The following is a 12,876-nucleotide window of genomic DNA, read 5'->3' as shown; positions in this document are numbered from 1 at the left end:
TCTCACCCTTTATCAGTTGTTTTCAGTCATTCTCTTATTTTTACCTTTGTACCATTCCTTCCCTTTTAGAGAAGATAATTCTATTTTTCCTTTTTTGAGCTTTTTGATTTGAATGATAGGTCTCTTGACTTTAATCTCATTTGTATTAATTCAAGAAATAATTGTTAATGAATGCAATAAAGCTCCTCATATCACTCTTGCTGTGTTTTATATTTTTCACACTATGTTTTCATTATCATCCTGTTGTTTTTATGATATTCTTTGTGAGTTCCTCTTTCATTGTGGTGCTATTTAGAGTAAGCTTGTGGGGGGTCGGTGCTATGGTGTGGTAGGTTAAGCATCTACCTGCTGTGCTGGCATCCCATATGGGCTCTGATTGGAATCCTGGCTGCTCCAATTCCCATCCAGCTCCCTGATGATGGCCTGGGAAAGCAGTGGAAGATGGGCCCCTGTATGCATGTGGGAAATCCTGGCTCCTGGCTTTAGATCAGCCCAGCTCTGGCTATTGTGGCCATTTGGGGAATGAACCAACAGATGGAAGACCTCTCTCTCTGTGTCTCTCCCTCTATCTGTCTGTAACTCTGCTTCTCAAGTAAATAAATAAATCTTGAAAGAAAATAGAGTAAACTTGCTTTTCTTCATACATGAAACTTTCTGTTATTTTCTTTAAATGAATTTTACTACATTATAGTTTGAAAACATTACACTGGCTTTTTTTTGAATTTCTGATAGACTTACTTGAATATTCCAAGTGTACTCTCAAAGATAATAGGCCGGCGCCAAGGCTCACTTGGCTATTCCTCCACCTGCAGCGCCGGCACCCTGGGGTTCTAGACCTGGTTGGGGTGCTGGTTCTGTCCCGGTTGCTCCTCTTCCAGTCCAGCTTTCTGTTGTGGCCCGGGAAGGCATTGGAGGATGGCCCAAGTGCTTGGGCCCTGCACCTGCATGGGAGACCAGGAAGAAGCACCTGGCTTCTGGCTTCGGATCTACACAACGCGCCGGCCATAGCAGCCATTTGGGGGGTGAACCAATGGAAGGAAGACCTTTCTCTCTCTCCCTCTCTCTCTCTCACTGTCCAATTCTGCCTGTCAAAAAAAAAAAAATAAAAAGATAATAAGTTTTCAAATTTACATATGCTTATGTCTATTTTAATCCATTATTAAAAACTACTGGCTGGTGCCGTGGCTCAATAGGCTAATCTTCCGCCTGCAGCACCAGCACCCCAGGTTCTAGTCCTGGTTGGGGTGCCAGATTCTGTCCCAGTTGCTCCTCTTCCAGTCCAGCTCTCTGCTGTGGCCCGGGAGTGCAGTGGAGGATGGCCCAAGTGCTTGGGCCCTGCACCTGCATGGGAGACCAGGAGAAGCACCTGGCTCCTGGCTTCGGATCAGCACGGTGTGCTGGCCGCAGCAGCCACTGGGGGGTGAACCAACGGAAAAAGGAGACCTTTCTCTCTGTCTCTCTCTCTCACTGTCCACTCTGCCTGTCAAAAAAAAAAAAAACTGCTATGTTTTTGTCTAGTTTTTACTTATTTTGTCTATTGGATTTCAGAAGGGTCGTGATAAAAATCAACACTTACTATCATTGACTTATTTTTCTTTCCCTATAGTTCCCTTGTTACCTTACATATTTTGAGAGTATATTGTTGCATGAGTGTGTTAACATGATATTAATATCATCTTGAATTTTTACCAGTATTTACTTTGAATATGTTTCTTATGCTTTTTCTTCAGCTTTTCTGATTTGTCTTAAGTGTATGAACAGGTGGTTAAAATGAGAGTTATGACTAGACGTCATGACTCAATAGCTGTAAAGCTCTAAAATTAGATGCTGAAGAGCCATATGTGATTTTGAAAGTAAATATGGAGGAGCTGCTCTCTGACTCTTGTACTCCTGATCTACTGGAGGAGTGTGAAGACTTTGGAGAGAGAGGAATGAGGTTGGTGAGTGTGTTGCTTTGAGCAGACTCATTGGGAGGTAGATTTCTCCTCATTAAAGGAGGATGGGTTTATGGGGTACTTTCTTTGCCTTGGGTCTGAGAGTTTTTTTTTAGATGTCTCAGAGAACTTTGACATGCATTCCCTGTATTCATTTTTTTTTTTTTTTGACAGGCAGAGTGGACAGTGGGAGAGAGAGACAGAGAGAAAGGTCTTCCTTTTCCGTTGGTTCACCCCACAATAGCCGCTGCGGCTGGCATTCCCTGTATTCAGAGGAGAATGGTAGACTGATTTGATTCCTTCGTGGACAATCCAGAGGGAAAGAGAGAAAAACTAACTGCTCTAATGGTGAGTCTGGGAAAGAGCTTTCTCAGAGCTTCCTGGCACCTCAGAAGAGCACTTCACAGGACAGGAAAAGAGAACAATAGGAGACAGAGTGTTGTGGTCATTTTGAGTTTTGTCTAATAGGGCCACATGGAGGTGTGGAGAGATCCTAGAAAGAAACTGTTGGAGGTGAATATCCTGTGCTGGAAAAGATGTTTCAAGGTCATAAGTTATTGGAGGATGTGAAGCCTGCTCCTTTTCAAAGTTGTCTTCTTAGGTAGCAGCCCCCAACGGTTGGTGCCACCTGGGGTTGGGAAATGGAGAAAAGATGGAACAAGCACATTCTACTCTGTCTTCACTGCAGGCTTTCAACATGCAATGCATCTAGGCTGACAGAAGGAAAGAGATTTGTTGCAGAGAGAAGGGGGATAGTTTGAATTTTGATTAACATCTACCTACTTGAATTTTCTCTTAAGAGAAGGAAATTTTTTTTTTTTTTACAGGCAGAGTGGACAGAGAGAGAGACAGAGAGAAAGGTCTTCCTTTTGCCCTTGGTTCACCCTCCAATGGCCGGTGCATCCCGCTGATCCGAAGCCAGGAGCCAGGTACTTATCCTGGTCTCCCATGGGGTGCAGGGCCCAAGCACTTGGGCCATCCTCCACTGCACTCCCGGGCCACAGCAGAGAGTTGGCCTGGAAGAGGGGCAACCGGGACAGACTCCGGCACCCCGACCGGGACTAGAACCCGGTGTGCTGGCGCCGCAAGGTGGAGGATTAGCCTATTGAGCCACGGTGCCGGCCGAGAGAAGAAAAATTGTATCATGACAAAATTCATTTTAATGGTGAAATGGGAGAATAATCACTTTATTTTGAAGGAGTAATTCAGATAGTAATATTGGAACTCAACTAAAGTGTATTCAAATGATATTATTTGTGTTCATTTAGCTATTATGTTATAAATATATTTCTGAATGCACTGTTGGATTTTTAGGCTGCTGCTTATGATGCTGGCATCTTATATGAGCTGGCGTAAATCTCTCCAGCTGATCTACTTCAGATCCAGCTCTCTGATAATGTGCCTGGGAAAGCAATTAAAGATGGCTCAAGTCTTTGAGCCCCTGCCACCCACGTGGGAGATCTTGATGGAGTTCCAGGTTCCTGGCTTTGACTTGGCCCAGCTCTAGTCATTGAGGCCATGGGGAGTGAATCAGTAGATGGAAGATCTTCATGTCTCTGTCTCCCCCCAACCCTCCTGCCTCTGGAACTCTGCTTTCCAACAAATAAATACATCGAAATGAAATGAAATAAATCAGTGTCAGAGTTCATGACTTCATTATTAAGCTTCTCATTTAAGATCAATGTAAATACTGTGGTAATGGGACCTGGTTTCAGTTGCTTTACTTCATCCTTTTTGCTTAGCCATGTTTTCTCTTTGTGTCTCTTTCCTCCTGGCCTACCAGTTTTCATCACAGAGGTTGAACTTTCATTTTTGAGTTTCAATGTTTTATTCAAATTTTAAGTGCTGTTATAACATTTGAAGGGGCAAATCTAATTCTACTTGGAATGGAGGACTTTAAAATGTGCCCGTTAAACTGTGAGAAAATAGAGGTGAGCAGATATCCAGTGTGGAGTCTGGGTGTTGTTGCTTTGTGGTTGCAGTCATAGACTCTGCTCAGCTTGTAGCTTGGGAACCCTTTCCTGCTCTGGTGAGGCTGTCTGGGGAGTGAACCAGCAGATGGAAGATTGTGTCTCTCTGTCTCTCTCTCTCTCTCTCTCCCCTAGCTCTGCCTTTCAAATAACTAAATGAATATTATTTTTAAAAACCCACAGCATGAGCAGGAACTGAGTCCTGAGATATTAGTTTCCTCACACCCACCTCTTTAGCCCGAAGTGGAACAAAAGAACCAGACTCCACTCTGAAAGCTGCTTTTGCTGCTGTGAGGGACGGGGTGATGATTCAGAGTAGAATCAGATTAGGAAACTCTAACAGAGTCTCTTTCAGAAGAGTTTGTACACATTATCAAATGATGAGTTTCTCCTCATTGGAAAACCAGGATTCAGCTCTCAGGAGGTCAAAACATCATCCATTTATTCAATATGAATTTACAAAGTGCCTACACTCAATTAGCTTCCACTTTCAGCCATTTCCAGGTGGAAATGCAAGCTGGCATCCCTAGAGGGCCCACCACTTGTGTCCTGCCCACAAACTGGCAGCCAGATTGGGTTTCTTCTGTAATTCTGGAAGGGTAGCAATATAGAGTCATCCTTAACCTCAGGTTTAACACAATGTTTAACAGTACTTGAATCCAGACACAGGCCATTAAAAGATACAAGAAATGTTGAAGGTAGCTAGACTACAAAATAGTTTAAAGGATTGTACAGTGTTCATTTATGCTTCAAATTCCAGTCGTACACCAAGTGTGTGACCATGAGTAATGATTACCTGGCCAGCCAGGAGAACTGACAGAATCAGTTCAATACCTGGATTTTTGGTCTGAATGCCTCATGAATCTATCAGGCTGGAGTTGTTCACTTCAGGTGAGAAACATGCATCAGAATTGATCTGATACTTATTTGGCTGATATTTCAAAGAGAGTATTGCTGTTTCTTGCTATCCAAGTGAGACTGACAGAAGTTTCTGCCTTCAGGGCTGATGCTGTGGCATAGCAGGTGGTGCTGGCGCCCCATATGAGTGCCAGTTCGAGTCCCAGCTGCTCCTCTTCCGATCCAGTTCTCTGCTACGGCCTGGAAAAGCAGTGGAAGATGGCTCAAGTGCTCGGGCCCCTGTACCCACTTGGGAGACACAGAAGAAGCTCCTGGCTCCTGGCTTCGGATCAGCCCAGCTCCGGCTGTTGAGGCCATTTGTGGAGTGAACCAGCGGATGGAAGACCTCTCTTTCTGTCTCTCCCTCTATCTGTAACTCTGCTTCTCAAATAAATAAATACATTTAAAAAAATAAATAAGTCTCTGCCTTCCTGTTCACCTCTTGTAAAGGAAGCTGCTTGTCAAGCTGTGTTCCATGTTTTTCGTTAGAATGAAGCTGGGGCCGGCGCCGTGGCTCAATAGGCTAATCCTCCACCTTGCAGCGCCGGCACACCGGATTCTGTCCCGGTTGCCCCTCTTCCAGGCCAGCTCTCTGCTATGGCCCAAGTACTTGGGCCCTGCACCCCATGGGAGACCAGGAAAAGCACCTGGCTTCGGATCAGCGCGATGCGCCGGCCACAGCGACGGCCATTGGAGGGTGAACCAACGGCAAAAGGAAGACCTTTCTCTCTCTCTCTCTCTCTCTCTCTCACTGTCCACTCTGCCTGTCAAAAATAAAAAAAAAAATTATAATGAAGCTGGACTCCATCAGCAGTGTTGCAGTTCTCCAAAAACGTCAGGTCATATTGGTCCATCTGAACTTGGTTTCCAGACCCTCTATCACTTTTATGGTCTTAGTGCTGGTTAAGCCTGAACTTGTAATTGTAGTACATTCTCTGGGTTTGCTTTCAAATCAAGTTTGTTAAGCCAAATCCACAGCACTGGGTGAAGATATCCTTGGCAGATTGATAAAGGTCATCATATGTGTGAGCACGGCCATCTTCCTTCTGCTTAGGGGGCGTGCTAGCAGACTCGGCAGCAGCTGCCACTGGATTAGAAGTTGAATTTTCTTATGCTGCTCTGAAGGTTATACCTTTCTTAAAAAAAAAAAAAAGATGTACTTATTATTTATCTGAGAGGAGGAGTTACATAGGGAGATCTTCCATCCACTGGTTAACTCCCCAAATGGCTGCAATGGCCAGAACTGGGCCAGATAGAAGCCAGGAACCTGGAACTCCATCTGGGTCTCCTGGGGGGTGGCATGGGCCTAGGACTTGGATTATCCTTTGTTTATTTCCCAGGCACATTAGTGGGGAGGTGGAACGGAAGTGGAGCAGCCGGGACTCAAACCAGTACTCATATGGGATGCCTATGTTGCAGACAGTGATTAACTGTGCCACAAGGCCAGCCTCCCATGTGTTCTTTGTCTGGTGGTAATTACTAACTTTCCAAGATGAGTAACAGCGTTCATTTACATTTCTTCGAAACAACTCCCTCCCCGTATTTCAATATTTTATTCTTCAGTTTAAATAATAGAATTTTGTCTATATGTTTTTGTTTCATATATCTTATCATTGTTTAATCAACAAATTTTACTATTTTATTTTATGTAAACTCACTTTTTATATATTGTGACATATTTTTTCTTCTCACTTGGTGACTTCTTGTAAGCATGTTTCTAGTGTTTTGTGTGTATGTGTGTGTGTGTTGTGTGAGTGTTCCATGTTAAAATTTCAAAACTTTTTATTCACCCCCCACAATTAAATAGAAGTCTAGATTGATACACAACTACAGGTTAGACTTTCCTTGTGAACACTTTGAAAATATTATTTGTCAATGACTTGCATTTAGGGCTCTTTTTAAAAAGTTTGAGGTCAATCTGATTCCTGTGGCTTATAAACAATGTATTTATTTTCTTGAATATTTCCTTTGGTCCTTGATATTACTAAGTTTTACTTTTATGTTAACATCGCTTACTGCCTATTCAGTTTAGCAAATGATATTTTCAAAGTGAAATTGTTTATCTTTCTAACTTTCTCTGCTTTCATAAAATTATTTTTTCTATAAGTGTTCTCCTTTTCTTTTTATCTGTAGTACACAAGTGATGCAAGTACTCACACTTCCACCACCGTCATCCATAGTTAGAACTTTCCTTTTATAGTGTTCGTCTCTCTACTCCTTCTGGATATGCTTAGCAGAGTATTTGCTGAACTTCCAGCTGTTTTATCTTTAGGACTATTCTATGTGCTAATCAGCTATTTATTTTGATGATCCTTGCAGTTTGGCCTGTATAGGGCGTATGGAGTCAGAGCAAAGTCCCTAGAGCTCTGCATGAGATCATCATTTCCTACTTGCCCATCCCCCTGGAAGATTTCTCTGTACTTCTGCAGGCCACTGCTCTGCTCTTTCCCAAGATATTTCTCTGCCTCTTTCAATGGTAATCACTCACTCCTTGGGCTGGGCAGGAGTTCTCGAGAGCTATGCCATATGCTTGTGCCTGTTGCTCTGTGCTTCCCCGTAACGGCTGGGTTCTAGTGCTGCCCTGATAATCACTCTACTGTCATGGGTGGGACAATATTTGTCCAGCGATCAGGTCAGAACAATGAGTGAAAGAAACATTGTCATCCAGGAAGCACTCCCTTCCCTTCCTCTCTGAGCCGTGCCTGATTCCCTGCTTGTCTGTTTTCCTGTGTATTTCTAATAAATTTTCATAAGGTTTTGATAGGCGCCAACCACATCTTGTTTATGCCTCACTTCCTCCAGTTTAAGAGGAGGAGCCTAGAGCCATCTTGTTCATAAATGTAGGGTGGCTAATGAGAAAGAGAGAGAGAGAGAGAACATACAAATGAAACAGAACGAGTTTCTTGATGGGCAATGTCTGGTCATTGACCACCAGTTTTGAGCACCCAGAATAAAGGCTAAAGAATTGGTGAGGCCGGCGCCGCGGCTCAATAAGCTAATCCTCTGCCTGTGGCGCCAGCACCCCAGGTTCTAGTCCTGGTCGGGGCGCCAGATTCTGTCCCAGTTGCCCCTCTTCCAGGCCAGCTCTCTGCTGTGGCCCGGGAGTGCAGTGGAGGATGGCCCAAGTGCTTGGGCCCTGCACCCCATGGGAGACCAGGATAAGTACCTGGCTCCTGCCATCGGATCAGCACGGTGCACTGGCCGCAGCGCGCCGGCCGTGGTGGCCATTGGAGGGTGAACCAACGGCAAAGGAAAACCCTTCTCTCTGTCTCTCTCTCTCTCTCACTGTCCACTCTGCCTGTCAAAAAAAAAAAAAAAAAAAAGAATTGGTGACTGTTGAAAAGCTGGGCAGTGTCTGTCTGCCAGGAAAACTCTTTTCTGAGCAGAAGGTCATGTGAGCACAGACCAGCCTGGGCTTGAGGAAACCACCAAACGTTTGCATATCTGCCAGTGCTTAGCCTCTTGTGTCTGAAACAGCATCACTATCCGGAGTTGGTCAGCACAGGGTGAGTCAAAATTTCTGAGAAAGAACCCACAGGGAAACAGCAAATTGTCCACTGACTAAAGCTCTTGGAGAGAGAATAATGAACCATGAGAACAGGGCAGTTGTCTCATCTCTTTTCAGTCTGTAATTTTGAAGACTTTCTAAGCATTGGTCCACTACTCCCATTTTTCCTTTCTTTCTTTCAAATTTCTTCTCCCATAAATGACATCTCTCCCTGAACCCACCCACCACTATCCCATACTTCACTTTGCTCCCAGAAGGAAGCTTCAAAGACAGCATGCATTGAGGTACATTTCTGAGTGCTGGTCCCTGTGTCAAAAAGTTAGATCTCTCCAATTTTCTTTTCATTGCTACCTCCACTTCTTCAAGGCCCTGATGTAGATTACGACACAGAGTCAGGGAGAGAACCTGAGGATTAAAAGCAGTTTCTCCCAGTGTTTTGTAGGATATCCAAGTCCCCACTTCCCAACTTGAGGTCAACCTTAAGCTAAAGAATCAATTCTGGCCGGCACCGCGGCTCAATAGGCTAATCCTCCGGGACAAAAGGTGACAGAAGAAGTGAGGTAGGGAACTATTACAAGAGATTTAAAAAGTGTTGGAGGCCAAGGCGCGGCTTACTAGGCTAATCCTCCGCCTGCGGCGCTGGCACCCCGGGTTCTAGTCCCAGTCGGGGTGCCAGATTCTGTCCCGGTTGCCCCTCTTCCAGGCCAGCCCTCTGCTGTGGCCAGGGAGTGCAGTGGAGGATAGCCCAAGTGCTTGGGCCCTGCACCCCATGGGAGACCAGGAGAAGTACCTGGCTCCTGCCATCAGATCAGCGCAGTGTGCAGGCCGCAGTGCTCTGGCTGCGGCGGCCATTGGAGGGTGAACCAACATTAAAAGGAAGACCTTTCTCTATTTCTCTCACTGTCTAACTCTGCCTGTCCAAAAAAAAAAAAAAAAAAAAAAAAAGAAAGAAATCTATCTTTTTTTTTTTAACTTTTATTTAATGAATATAAATTTCCAAAGTACGATTTATGGATTACAATGGCTTCCCCCACATACCGTCCCTCCCACCCACTACCCTCCCCTTTCCCACTCCCTCTCCCCTTCCATTCACATCAAGATTCATTTTCGATTATCTTAATATACAGAAGATCAGCTTAGTATACATTAAGTAAGGATTTCAACAGTTTGCTCACACAAAAACAAAAAGTGAAAAATAATAGATGATTTTTTTAAAATGATGATGAAATCAGATCAGACCTATTGTCATGTTTAATCCCAGTGAGAGTCAAGTTGGGAGTTGACAATTTCTTTTTTTTTCTTTTTTTTTTTTTTACAGAGGATCAGTTTAGTATACATTAGGTAAGGATTTCAACAGTTTGCACCCCCATAAAAACACAAAGTGAAATATACTGTTTGAGTACTCGTTATAGCATTAAATCTCAATACACAGCACATTAAGGACAGAGATCCTACATGAGGAGTAAGTGCACAGTGACTCCTGTTGTTGACTTTACCAATTGACACTCCTGTCTATGGCATCAGTAGTCTCCCTATGCTCCGGTCATGAGTTTCCAAGGCTATGGAAGCCCTCTGAGTTCTCCGATTCTTATCTTGTTTAGACAAGCTCATAGTCAAAGTGGAGGTTCTCTCCTCCCTTCAGAGAAAGGTACCTCCTTCTTTGAAGACCTGTTCTTTCCACTGGGATCTCACTTGCAGAGATCTTTTGCCAGAGTGTCTTGGCTTTCCATGCCTGAAATACTCTCATGGGCTTTTCAGCCAGATCCGAATGCCTTTAGGGCTGATTCTGAGGCCAGAGTGCTATTTAGGACATCTGCCATTCTATGAGTCTGCTGAGTATCTCGCTTCCCATGTTGGATCACTCTCCCCTTTATTTATTCCATCGGTTAGTGTTAGCAGGTACTAGACTTGTTTATGTGCTCCCTTTGACTCTTAGTCCAGAAATCTATCTTTAAATGAGATGTGAGCGCTCTTTTAAACATTTTTAATTGGCTCATATGTCCAATGAAAACTGTTTTCTAACTGATCCAGTAGACAATTATTGAAAAGCTATGAAAATTATGGACTGCCCTCATCAACAGGAATATAGAACATAGCATACAAAAAGTCAGTCCTCAGTTCTATTTTTCATTTTTATGGATGTCAGCAATGAGAAGCCTCTTTCATGTACATGAATAGGTTGGAATAAAAGAAGTTCTTGAAATATAAGTTTTACACCATTCTCAAGCCCCTTCTTAGTTATGTGCAAAAAATGTAGATATCTGTCCCCCAAAATTACTAGTGAGTCTCATACTTGAAACTCAGACTCTTCAACTTGATTGGAAATGAGAAATTAGAAATCACATCATTTGAAAAGTATTTATCATTTGATAAATATATAGAGCATTAATTTCCTTGTCTTCTTTGACTTATAATGAAAATACTTTTCTAAAACTTGTGAGTGATTATTAATTGTATTTTTTCTCTTTCTTTACAGATGTCTTGTTTAATTTAAAATACACAGGGAACAATGGGCAAAATAAAAATTCTTCAACCTGCTTGGCAGTCTTCATATGAAGCTCCTTTGGGTCACCATCTGTTTCTCTGGCCATGGGTGCTGTCTAGTGGAGTCTGTGGGCACTGTCCAGAGAAGGCTGTGGGTAGGTACCATAGCCATGTCATTCATGTTTTCTTCCCTGCTGGATCTCAGGGTTAATTGTAGGAGTGAGATCACTCCACCTTGTGATAAATCCAGGAGACATGCTGGCTTTCAGTCCTTGATGCTGAGAGCTTCCACAGTAGGTGGACTTACCAAATATATCACTCAATTTTAATTCCTGGGTGAGTCTTTCCTAGGCAAACTTATAGCTATTTCTACAGAAATTTTTGCTTTATGTGTGTGTGTGTGTGTGTGCTAATTTTTGTGTTTATTTGATCAATATCTGGGTTGATTCCATTTCTTAACTATTGTGAATTGAGCTGAAATGAACAGTACAGATAACTCTTTCAGATGCTGATTTAATTTTCCTTGGATAAATTCCCAGGAGTGGGATCGCTGGGTCGAATGGTAGATCTGCCTTCAGATTTCTGAGGCATCTCCATATTGTCTTCCACAAAGACTGTACCATTTCACATTCCAACAAACAGTGGATTAGGTTACCTCTCCCTGCACATCCTCACCAGCATTTGTTGTTTGCTGATCTCTATATGAGAGCCATTGTAACTGGGGTGAAGTGAGACCTCCTTGTTATTTTTATTTGCATTTCCCTGGTAGCTGGTGATCCTGAGCATTTTTCATGTGTCTGTTGGCCATCTGAATTTCCTCTTTTGAAAAATTCCCATGTGTGTGTGCGAACTGTTGAAATCTTTACTTAGAATAGAGTTGGTCTTCTGTATATAAAGTTAATTAAAAATAAATTTTAATGAAGAATGGAATGGGAGAGGGAGTAGGTGGTGGGATGGGAGTGAGGATGGGAGGGTGGGTATGGGGGGAAAAACAACCGTCTTCCTAAAGTTATACCTATGAAAATTGTATTCATTAAATAAAAAGTTTAAAATAAAAAAAGAAAAATGCTCATTCAAGTTCTTTGCCCACTTCTTAACTGGATTGTTTATTTTGTTGTTTTGTTGTTTTGTTGTTGAGATTCTTGAGCATTTTATAGATTCTGGATACTAATTCTTCATCAGTTGCATAGTTTGCAAATATTTTCTCCCATTCTGCCTGTTGCCTCTTCACTTTGTTGAGTGTTTCTTTTGCAGTGAAGAAGCTATTCAGCTTTATTTAATACTATTTGTCAATTTTGGCTTTGATTGCCTCTGCTTCTGGTGTATCTTCCAAGAAGCCTTTGCCTATGCTAAAGTTGCAGAGTTTCCCAAATGTTCTCTAGTAATTTGATGGTATTCAGTAGTATATTTAGGTCTTTGATCCATTTTGAGTGGATTTTTATGCAATTTCCTGTGTATTTATAATCATTTCAATATAAAAATTTAAAACCATCATCATTCCTATTTATTCATTCTGATGAACTTAATTCAATGTAGTTCATTTAGCATTCTGAATTATTCCTAGGTAGTTGAAATATAAAAGTCAAGTTCACATAAACCTATGACCTTCCCATGGGTGACTACCTTCAGTAGGAGAAGGAATTATTAAAAACATTTATCAAAAAGATGTTGTAAAAATTCTGATAATTGCCTTTGACAGTCATTTGACTAGGGTTCCTTATTACACAACTTTTTAAGCTTTCATCATAATGATTTGAAGGCTGGATGATAATTATTGATACTTTACCTGAGCATAATGTACACTAATACAGTGTTACATATAGCCCAGAAAATGTGCCAGGCAATTTATGACCAATCTTCATAACAACACTTTGGGCTATCCCCATTTAAAGGTGAGGAGATTGAGGCATGAAGAGGTTAGGACAGTGAGCTGAAGACCACATGGTTGGCATGGGCTGGAGTTAACAAATCACGGTATGCAGTGGGTTCCATTGGCTGTGATCTTATTCTTTACAAGATGTTTAATATTTAGAGGCTGGCATTGTGGCCCAGTGGGCCGAGCCCCTGCCTGTGAAAACAGCAT

The 12,876-nt window shown here is 42.5% G+C and overlaps 1 long non-coding RNA gene across 1 annotated transcript; it reads left to right on the top strand.

Annotated features, from left to right (window-relative positions):
* The first annotated feature begins 1,673 nt into the window (after nt 1-1,673).
* Nucleotides 1,674-5,227, top strand: LOC149125480 (uncharacterized). The gene is made up of 3 exons (XR_016211421.1): nt 1,674-1,936; nt 2,109-2,282; nt 4,906-5,227. It is a non-coding gene; the product is annotated as an uncharacterized LOC149125480 (long non-coding RNA).
* Nucleotides 5,228-12,876: the final 7,649 nt, after the last annotated feature.

The sequence above is a fragment of the Oryctolagus cuniculus genome, chromosome 7 (assembly GCF_051225735.1).
Source record: "Oryctolagus cuniculus isolate XC-2025 breed Fujian yellow rabbit chromosome 7, ASM5122573v1, whole genome shotgun sequence".
Lineage (NCBI taxonomy): Eukaryota > Metazoa > Chordata > Mammalia > Lagomorpha > Leporidae > Oryctolagus > Oryctolagus cuniculus.
Note: the sequence above shows the minus strand (reverse complement) of the source record. Positions and strands in the feature narration are given on the sequence as shown.